Raw genomic sequence first — 11,454 nt, 5'->3', positions numbered from 1 at the left:
AATACTATATACCTATACATATATAAATGTATGTATATATATAATATATATACATACATATACGTATATAACTCACGTGATAATTGAATAAAATCTTTATTTTTGGCCCGTATCGTTTTTTTTCATACCCATGCACACAACCTCTTAGATTGAAAAATATTTAAAAACAAATAAAAAAAAAAAAAACATCCAAATTTACTCAACTATGATTTCTCGAAATTCATATTCTACAAATCATTTGTCATTTATCGTATTTACTCTCAAGTTCTGCCCGATATAATAATCACAATAATAATATCAATAATTACACAATAAGGTTGACTAAACTATTCACTAGCGGGGTTTATTAATTATTGTAGGTGAGTTAACAGCTTGTGGCAAACGCGTTATGAACTCTTTTCGGTTTCTTCTTAATCAAGAGATAATCATCATCCGCGCATACATACATATATATTTATATATACTTATGTATATATGTATAAAGTTAACGCGAAACGAAGAAAAAGTAAAAATATATGGGAAATGAAAAGCATGATAAATTATCTCTTCTTTTTGCAATGAATGGAAGAGTTAGAGTTGTTGAACGATGAAAATGATAAGATTTATTTGTTATGTATTACATGTTGTATTCATTGTACGCTACATATTTAAAATCATATTTATTATTAAGTTGATTCAAATGATTTGTGCAGATATATTGCAAAATGAATGTTATAATACAGTATAATAATCTAATAGAACATTGTAACAGCAAAATACGGGCGAGAAAGAAGAAAGAGTTTCGTTTTGTCAAGGCCCTTCAAAATCTAATTGACTATAGTAAAAATCATGTATTTAAGATACTAAAAAGGAAAAAAAAGAAACAAATTTCGTACCAAAACCCTTTCAGTAATTTTTCACGGAATTAGACGATTCAAACTAAATACAGAATCATCATTTTTTACTACCGTAATCGCTGGGTCGGTGAAAATTTTTCGCAAGTTCCGAAGTATTATTATACATATATATTATTAACTTTTTATACGTGATATACATTATATTATTAACGATTTTCGATATTTTCCTTGTGTGAAATAATGCGAAAATTTGTTGTTGCTCTTTTTCACTTCAACTCAAGATTTTTACAGGTAGGTAAATTGTGTAATATTGTATTGACGCGCATTAATCACTTTTTCTTTTTAAAAGTTTTGTTCAATTGTTTGACCTCGGAGTGAAAAAATTGACGAAGTTTTAGAAAAATGATAAACTTAAAACTTAATAAAACAGAAAGAAGAAAACATAGTAGAGCCAGTAATTAGTAACGGGGGAATTTATTCTCATCCTGTTATGAACATTATCATAGTATAATTTATCACTTCACATCCTCGCCTTCGCTCGATAAAGTATAGGTATACTTAACATCGTGCGAGTTTATAATAGTCTGTAGGTAAATGTGAGTAATGGGTACGCGACGATAAAATTATCGTTATTACTGTGTAATTTAGGAGCAAAGTTTGCCTTGGATGAATCAACAAAAGTGTATAAAAAGAAAAATTTATGTACATGTGATAGAAAAAAGAAGAAATTGTATTTTGAATTGAAATTATTTTTCAATTATTCCGCGTCGGCGCTGTTATAAAAATTTGTTTTTTTTTTTTTTAAATCCGTTGCATAAAATACGTGTCAAAGCAGGAAAAGATCGCGACTCGTTGAACTCTCACCGCACTCGTGAATTTTGGGTTGTATCCGATAATTGATGCGAAAATTCAGATCACCCTCAAGACGGAGAAAATTTTATCCCGCACGTTCCAAAGCTTCGGGTAACACGCGCAACATTTGTCGACACGGAGGCAAATCGGAGCGATTTCGGTTACTCGGGGCCAACAAACAGCTTCAAGGCTTAGCAAAGTTTGGATTGCTTACGGTTGAGCGGCTTGGCGAAACTGGTAACTCCCAAACACGCCGCAAATCACCGGAAATGCAATTCCCTACCACGCTGAGTATCTCGAAATGTGATGCATCCGTAAACCATTTTAGATCGATAGAATTAAGCTCGTTTAGACCCGAAGGTTCAATCAATTTCAAAGGATTTTAAACGATTTCAAAAGATTTCAACGGACTTCGGATGTTTTCGGATGATTTCAGAAGATTACAAGAGACTTTATGAGATGTCAAAGGAAAATTTCAGAGATTTAAAAAGATTTCTAGAGATTTCAGATGATTTCAGAAGACTTCATGGGATTTCAAAGGATTTTTTCAAAAGAAAATTTCAAAGAGTCAAAGGAAAACTCTACACCGGATTTACGATTAACCCCTTGTTTATAAAAACCGATACCAGCGAGGAAGAATTTTGATTCGCGATTCATCGAAATCGAATTGCGCAAAATTTTCAAGCCCATTTCCATTCCTCCAGCAGTTCAAAGAGTTAAGAATCCGAGCCGAATTAATTGTTTAACTATCTAAAAGTCAATTCGAGCTTAAAATCGGGCAATTTGAACCCGAGTTCAAAGCTCGAGAGTTCAGAGGGTGAAAAATTAATTAGCCGTTGTAAAGTTCGTCGAGTTGAGGGTGAATGTATTGTAAACATGGTCGGAAAGCTCGTTCATTAACGTATAACAACATTGGAAATGTGAAATTAGTGAAATCAGTGCAGATTTCAGTTTTATATTACTTCGAAGCGAAACACACTCGACGAGAAACGAATCGTCGAATAAGAAACGCAATTAGCGAGGTCAAGGGTCCGGAGTTCGATCCGAACAACGTCGACATCCTTCTTTCTAGCCACCTTTGCTTCTTTTTCGTCCCCTCCCTCGGTTTCAAAATTCACCCACACTCTGCCAGCTACAGTCAACCGGCCAGGGTGTAAGAAAAAAGGGAGAAGATAAGCGCGGACGGGATAATCGAGATTCATCGCCCAGCAAAAACACCCGGAGTTTACTCTAGAAAATCCACTTACGCAACTACTCGGCTCAAACTCCGCACGCCTTGTTCGTACAACGCGATTTTTCCACTCTCTCGGGCCGAGTCAACAGCGACTGTAAAGATCTGGTTCTCGCTTGATTTAAACTCACTAAAGTCAGCAACGTTAATCAAGCAATGAACATTTGCTTTTATTTCTTTCACAATCTCAAAGTTCGTAAATGACTGTATTGTCTGAAACTGCAACTTCAATCTTCCTTCGATTATCATGTTGGATGTACTAACGATTCGTACTGAGTAAAAAACCGTTATTTCGCGATTTTGGAACAGTTGATGAAATTCAGTAAGCCGTAATAAAAGAAAACATACTCACATTTTGCAATCTTGTTGCATTGAAAATTATTCTAAAAGTAAGAAAATAGTGGTTATATTATCCCGATATCGTGTTACGATAACGTTACGAACTTCAACCTGGTCTTCGACTTGCCTACCACGTGCTTCAAAGTAAAAACCAAACCACACGTTCTACGAACGTACATTCGACTTTCCGTGTAGACGCAAAGAAAAGCGGACCACAGTAGTTGGCTACAAAATTTCGTCAAAATATTACTCACCAGAAATCACAGGATCCTCGATGGCAGGAATGCAGATCACTGGCGTGAAGTTAGATGTCACTCGGAATGAATTCACTCGCTGCAAAGAACGGTGCAAATCACTGCAGAGCACACGTCGCGTACACTCGAGAAACAAAACACGTTGACCGGAAGCTGTAGGCCGTGGTAAACAACGTCGAACGCGTCACGTGACTCGGATCGCGTCGTTTGTTTTCGAAGCGTTCGACGGGCGGGTGGGGGGGGGGGAGCCGGTTGCGATTGTTTGACAAGATGGCGGTCGCGAGTCGAAAAGAAGGGGGGAGGAAAGAGATTCGACGGCGTTGAAGCAACCCTGTGTACGGATCGGCGTTTGCCGGTCGAAACTTCGCTCTACGATGGAAACAAACATCTCTTCGTAACCACAGATTCCACTGCAGGAAGATTCGCTGCATCGGAAGAGCGTCGCTGCGTTCGTGGACCAACGACTGATGGAAATTGATAGAAACTGCTGATTTCAGGTAACCGATAATCGTTTTCGCAAATTCTAACGACGTCAGCTATCCGCGTGTTGTAAACACTGAGTGATCGTAGCTCTTGGTAATCTCCTGAATGTGTACGGTACAATTACAGCTTCGATTCGAAACAGACACGTCATCTTTCGGTCGAAATTCGAATCCAATTACGACGCGTTTGCGAGTAAATCTGCAGCTCACTTCACATCGACACGTCGAACGTTCTGGAGCGTGTAGTGAGACGTAATTAGAGATCGACTCGTAGCAGTTTTATCACCAGATTATCGCCCGTTTAGCCTAGTCAGAAAAAAATGTTATATTCATTTGCTTCAACTCGACTTTCCTTTCGAAATCGTCGAGTGTGAATCGGCGGTACGGAACGATAAGTGAAGGGGTTTCAACTTGGCGAATTGTTGGCGGAAATAAACGGGACTAATTAGCGGGTACTAACAACAACATCGGAATTATCGCTTTGTGACGCAGTTATACGTATACGTAGATCCATTAACCGGGAAGCAAGGCTGTCAAAAGTCCCGAAGGAGGCTGAGAATGGATTTCGCGGTGAGCCCGGGGCTTGAGCCAGGATTCGAAGGGTTTCAACCCCGGAATCAGGGGGTTGGCCTGCAGACGTCGAGGGTAGGTAGGCATTATTATAGTTTTCTCTTGAGCAGCGGGGTTGCGAAGGGGGGGGGGGGGGGAAGGACCTTTGATAACTTTGTTAATTAGCCGGCTTTTGCTTCAGACGCTCGACACGCCGCGTCCTTTTCTCGAGGACCGGCCCCCGAGCAAACCTATAAATTCTTTTTCATCCCCATCCGGACAACCCGCTCTTGCATGTGTACGTAGGCACCGTGAAAAAGGACCGGCCTCCGTGGAATCTTTAATTTTACACCCGTGATTGATCGCTTTTCTTTTCGAAATTCGAACCCCCGCGTCGTTCCGGAGGCTTTGAAAAAGTTTTGCGATTAAGAGAGAGGGAAAAAAAAACCGGTCGAATTTAAGAAAACAAGTATTGGAAATAAAATAAAAGAAATAAAAATGAAACGGGGAAAATTAATTACCCTAACGTTCTCCGATTTTGTATTTTTTTATTTTTTTTATTTTCTTGCCCTCTTTCCGTCTTTCTTTGAAAGTGGAAAAGTTTTTCACGGATTATTTCGAGGACATTGATCATGTATCGACGATCGAGGCAATTTTCATACAGGTATTTTATTATTTTTTTCTTCATCATATCGTTATCCTTGAACAAGAAGAAAGCATCGTCGTTTTCTTCGCTTTGTTACGTTTGAGGGAAGAATCATTAATTTATGAAAAAACTAAGATATACATTTTTTTCTTTCAGCTTCTTCGAGTTTGTTTACTTTATCCTGTACCTACGCAGTCTTCGCTTCGGTGCCTTTGGCGTAACAACAGCAGCTGGTCGGGGAAAATCGCACGAGCTTCGTTGTACAACTTCCTTAGTCGGAGTATCTAGCCGGTGAGTGACTAACCAGATTATTGCCTATCGAATGACCTTACGTCATCGCGTGTCTAAGCCTCGTCAATGGTGTCTGAGATATATGGTAAATCGTTGTCACGGCCAACCTGCAGCAGAGCCGATTATTCGCAACCATGTGCAGTCCAGCAGCTTCGGAAAAGCTCTGAGCTGAGCTTTTTCTTCGATTAATCATGAATCTGAAGAAACTGCCGTTCCGAGCAACAACATTATGCTATATAATCACTAGTCACGCCGAAATTTTCTCGCTGACAACACCGTTCAACACGCATTTTGAGTCTGGGTTATGGACGACAAATTTTAATTTTTTCTACACAACCAATAAATGGAAAACTAGTTTTATTAGATAAAGTTTGTTTTTGTCGAAAGCGGAACGATATTCCGGATTTTAAGAAAAAATATTTATTTTCTCAAACATTTATTGTAAATGACAAATAAACAAACCTCACTTTTACATTTAAATCACTTTTATTCAAAAATAATAATCAATAATAAACTAAAAATGTAAAAGAATTGTTAAACAAAGTTTAAAAATTAATATTTTTCGTACTTCTTCTATCTTTGTACGAACTTTCTCGTATGAAACCCCAAACCTAATCTCCCACCGTGCGACAAAGTCCATCGCATCTTGGTTAAAACGTTTTCTTTTTTCTTCCGAATCAGCACTCATGTTAGCTATGAACCAAAAAACTTCACGACTTATTTATCAGCGTCAAAAAAGACAAAAACAAACTTTACAAGTAACAAATAAACAAATAAAGCTTTTGGCTATTACCCCACATATAGAATCAAAATTTATCTATCTCAATTTGTCGACCTGTGTAATCTCGATCGATCAAATTTACGAAAGAATGAAAAAATGAACGGATCATGATGCATGTACAGCGTAGGTACCCACTTTCTCTGTAATCCGTTTACACCCCTCACACTGCGCCTTCGTAACTTGTTTCAATTCGCGGGGTCAACCCGAAATCCGGTATTCGGAGGGGTTCTAATTTCCTCCCGCTCCCCCCCCCCACCACCATCCTGTATTCGTCGCGACGCGGCAGCTGGGGCTCGGGATTCTCGTTATCCGAATATGGAAGAGGGTGGGGGTGTAGCTTTGGCCCTCCGATATAGGACTCGCAAGGGGTTCGTGTTACCGATAACGATATCTGACCGAGGGTAATTCTAAACTGCCCACGGGACGCCGGGAATTGGGTGATTTTTTGACGACGGCCAACTTTATCTTCGTTTACATTATATATATCGCTCTTTCCGTTCCCCCCTTTTTCTTTTATATGCATATATATATATATGTGTGTGTGTGTGTATATATATTTTTTTTTAACTCTCTTTCAAATTACGGCGGTGTGCGCTTATATATCACACTTGTTTTTTAGTTATCAGGTAATGCGGTAGATTATTTTGAACCCAAAATTCACGCACCTGTACATTAATTATACACGTTCTTAAAAATAGGGTCTCGCAATGAATTGAAGAGTTTGAACGTTTCGTGAGAAAAAATTCTCCTATGTAATACAGTTATTTTATTATGTCTACATCTCTATTTCGTTTCATCGTCAAGTTTTAAAATTTCATTTTATGCAGATCCTTTGAAATTTTTGCGAAAGATTAATAGTTTTGAAGTGAATGAATTTCGTGTTACGGGTGTAACGTGAATTTCGTTGAATTTGGCCAATTTTTAGTGCTTCATATAACAACTGACAAAATGTTATGCAAGTTATGGAGTGCGTGAGGAAAAACAAAATTGTTTTTATATCACTTTGATCTGGTGCATACGGGCTGGGGGTCAGAATCCGGAATGACCATAAAATCGACTGGTCGAAGACCCGAAATTTTCGAGATACGAATTTAAAAATTACAAATAATCAGTGTAACATATTCGGGATTTTCGATAAATCACCTAGTAGAATAACTGTTTTCCCGAAAGTTCATTTAACCAAAACCTCTTTTATCTAAAAAATATTTAGTACAGTCTGTCTTTCCCGAATGAATATAGCACAGAATGTGAAGATGTAGAAAAATGAAAGTTCCGAAATTAAAAATTGAGATCGGCTGATACTTCGGACAGCCAAGAAACCAAAAAAATTATTCCTCGAGAATCAAAGTTCAGAAGGAGCAAAATTTCGATCCGCAAAATGCGGAAGGATCAGAATCCCGAAAGGACGAGATACCGAAAGGCCGAAATACCGAATCTTCTGAGAATTCGGAATTTGTGAAATTCGTCAACTCGATGCTGGTTTTATCAAGATTATCTCATTGTAGTAGACAATCGTCCTTGTCATAAAAGACAAAAGGAACGCAAAGGAATAGGCAAAATATTTTTGATAACATTTGAAGAGTGCATCTTTTTTCCTCGTACGTTCAATTTCTTCAAGACATTGTTACATTGAATCATCTTCCACATTCAAGTCAGCGCCCTCGTGTCACTCCGCAACTTATCGCCATCTATCAGCTGCAACTGTTGCAACCTTTCGGTATTTTGTCCATTCTGTCCTTAGTGGGTTTTGGGATTTCGACCTTTCGAGTCTTTGGTCAGTCGCCATTGATGAATTCGGATTCATAAATTATCGAAAAAGGCACGTATCTGACATTTGAAAAGTCAACTCTTAGACTGTTCGATTTTTTCGCAATTCAACATTGTGCCCTTCGTAATCTTACCCATTCTCAAAAAAATAATTTCGGTATAAATTTATTTGTACAGTTTTGCGTTTTCTACATTTCTTTCTCTACAAGACAACGTTTCGTACTTACGGTCTTTTCTCGTAATTTGTCTTTCGGGATTTCGTCCCGTCGCCTTTTTGGTCTTTCCCATTTTCATATCCCACCCCCCGTTAATCATGCAGGTGGGTAATAGGTGCGACCCTTGAGAGGCGGGTCGAATCCGGGTTTGCCAAAGCGGGTGATAACGATTAATTTACTTGAGCCGTGACACGGTCGCCTGCACGCGTTTACCAGTGACGTATGCATGTACTCTATGTACACACATACCCCTTCTGTAATACCTACCCTCGACCTACTCCACCCCCTACTTTGCTAAGTTATTTAAGGCTTAAAACCTCCCCCTCGCGTCGCCTTGTTTTACTACTTGGGACAACGATCCGCACGATCAGAGACGACATTTGTTTGAAGCCTTTTCAGGCACCGACGTCACACTCAATCAGCCTCGAATGTAACACGTACACGGCTTTCAGGGGTGGACACGGTTACGTGACCAGATACCGCTCACCCTTCCACCACCTCCTCTCGATATTGTCCTACAATCCGTGATGTGTGACACGTTGCTGCATCTGCAGGATAAATTGCGCAAACAAATTTATCTTTTTATCTTTTGTATGCATGTTTTATTGGCATTATATATCATACGTTCGGCACGCTAGGCAAACCGGATATTATCTCTTATTATCACCTTTTTCTCGATTATCAGTTATACTGTTTTATCGTGATATTATAAAGTAAACATCGAGAGAACGTCTATGTTTACGTGTCGATTATTACGGGATTATGTGATAATAATCTATCCCTACGGGCGATTCGATTCTTTGAGCATCGACATTAGGCATATAAGGTCGTTTCTGAGTATAGATCCCGATACCGATACCTTACCTACATTTTCACCCGCTTCACAGCTCAGACGCAAACGATTCTGGGTATCGATCAGAGTGAGGATAACCTTCACCCGAAAAAAAGGGTTTGTATCTGAGGTGTGAAGCTGCCAAAAATGTCGGTAAGGTGTCGGTAAGGGGATCTGTATGCAGGAACTGCCTTATGTGCCGATATATACTTCTCGCAAAAATTAAGGGAACAACAAAATTTTCGCAATTTTTTGGTGATTTTCAACAGGCTGTATTTCAGTGAAAAATGGTCGTGCAAGAAATGAAAAAACAAAGCTTTTGAAGCTTGAAGACTCTAGTTTTTGAATTTTTTGGTTAAAAATTTTTCGAAGCACTATTAGCCATGCAATCCTTGGATAAAGCACGAAGAAAAAATTTTCAAAATTTTTTACGTTTTTTCTTTCGCTCTACGGGCATGGAAAAATTTTTCCGAGCTGAACCAATGCATAGGTCGCATAGCCTGTTTATTCAGCTTCAAGATGCTTTTTTTTAAACCTCGATACGACCATTTGTTTTCGAGATATCGAATTTTGAATGCCAAAGGATCTTTTTTCACTCAACTGCCGATATCTCTGGAACTACTGGTCGCACAGCGAGCCGAAGGGCAGTTTCTTTTTCTGCAGAAAATTTCCTACAAAAATCTGTCAAGGTTAATGTCAAAAAAATTTTTTTTCCACCTGTAGCGTTAACGTGAAAAAAGAGCAAAAAAATGCCATTTTGCCTTTTTTTGGATAATTGACTGTATCTTCGTCAATATTGGGGGGAAAGCTTAGGTTAGAAGAAAATTTTACAGCCTAATGTACCCCAAAGGTCCCCCTAAATCGGTAGATCGATCGGTTCAGCGGTTTTCCTGGACCGATTGATTGAAATTTTGAAAAAATTAAGGGAACAAGGTTTTTGGTTCTTAAAGAATTTTTGGATAATCGACTGTATCTTCGTCAATATTGGGGGGAAAGCTTAGGTTAGAAGAAAATTTTGCAGCCTAATGTACCCCAAAGGTCCCCCTAAATCGGTAGATTGATCGGTTGAGCGGTTTTCCTGGACCGATTGATTAAAATTTCAAAAAAATCAAGGGAACAAGGTTTTTGTTTCTTAAGGAACCTTGTTCTCTTAATTTTGTCAAAATTTCAATCAATCGGTCCAGGAAAACCGCTGAACCGATCGATCTACCGATTTGGGGGGACCTTTGGGGTACATTAGGCTGTAAAATTTTCTTCTAACCTAAGCTTTCCCCCCAATATTGACGAAGATACAGTCAATTATCCAAAAAAAGGCAAAATGGCATTTTTTTGCTCTTTTTTCACGTTAACGCTACAGGTGGAAAAAAATTTTTTTTGACATCAACCTTGACAGATTTTTGTAGGAAATTTTCTGCAGAAAAAGAAACTGCCCTTCGGTTCGCTGTGCGACCAGTAGTTCCAGAGATATCAGCAGTTGAGTGAAAAAGGATGCTTTGGCATTCAAAATTCGATATCTCGAAGACAAATGGTCGTATCGAGGTTTAAAAAAAAGCATCTTGAAGCTGAATAAACAGGCTATGGGACCTATGCATTGGTTCAGCTCGGAAAAATTTTTCCATGCCCGTAGAGCGAAAGAAAAAACGTAAAAAATTTTGAAAATTTTTTCTTCGTGCTTTATCCAAGGATTGCATGGCTAATAGTGCTTCGAAAAATTTTAAACCAAAAAATTCAAAAACTAGAGTCTTCAAGCTTCAAAAGCTGTTTTTTTTTATTTTTTGTACGACCATTTTTCACTGAAATACAGCCTGTTGAAAATCACCAAAAAATTTCGAAAATTTCGTTGTTCCCTTAATTTTTGCGAGAAGTGTATTATCGACGGAGAAAAGAAAGCGACCTCTTATAATATCGACGAAAAAAATCCCTTCTCTTCACTCACCCCATATTGAAAATTCAAGAATCTTGCGTTATGATTTGGTTCCCCTTTTAAATCCGATTTCTGTGTTTTACGTAACGTGCAGCGATGAAAACGGGGCAACACGAATAGGGTACGTGTTACGTATAAGATTTTGTGCGAAAAAACAAAATGAAACAAAAAAATAAGGAGTGCGATAAGAGCACGACTCGACTCTGTATAATTCTGGTTAATGCTTATACTCCATAAATAACTCCTCGTGCCAGATTAAAAGTTTGGCGTGAAGGAATACAAGAGCCAGGGCCCGTTTTCTTCTCGCAATTTTAATTAACGTTCTTTCTTCTTGACTGTACCACGTATACCTCACTCACTCTTTTTCTCGCTCTCTCTCGCTCTCCGTATTTCTATATTTTTTTCTTTCTCTCTCTCTTTGCAGGGGATATTTCGAGGGCTCAACAACTCGTTAC

The 11,454-nt window shown here is 38.6% G+C and overlaps 1 protein-coding gene across 1 annotated transcript in view; it reads right to left on the bottom strand.

The window, feature by feature from the left end:
* LOC124217898 (CDAN1-interacting nuclease 1) overlaps positions 1-3,584 on the bottom strand; it is a 49,681-nt gene extending 46,097 nt beyond the window's left edge. The window contains exon 1 of the mRNA XM_046624061.2: positions 3,513-3,584. The gene's annotated coding sequence lies outside the window, so the exon portion shown is untranslated. The remainder of the gene's footprint in view (positions 1-3,512) is intronic.
* Between the last annotated feature and the right edge of the window lie 7,870 nt (positions 3,585-11,454).

Source organism: Neodiprion pinetum, chromosome 4 (genome assembly GCF_021155775.2).
Source record: "Neodiprion pinetum isolate iyNeoPine1 chromosome 4, iyNeoPine1.2, whole genome shotgun sequence".
Classification (NCBI taxonomy): domain Eukaryota; kingdom Metazoa; phylum Arthropoda; class Insecta; order Hymenoptera; family Diprionidae; genus Neodiprion; species Neodiprion pinetum.
This window is presented reverse-complemented; position numbering and strand designations above follow the sequence as displayed.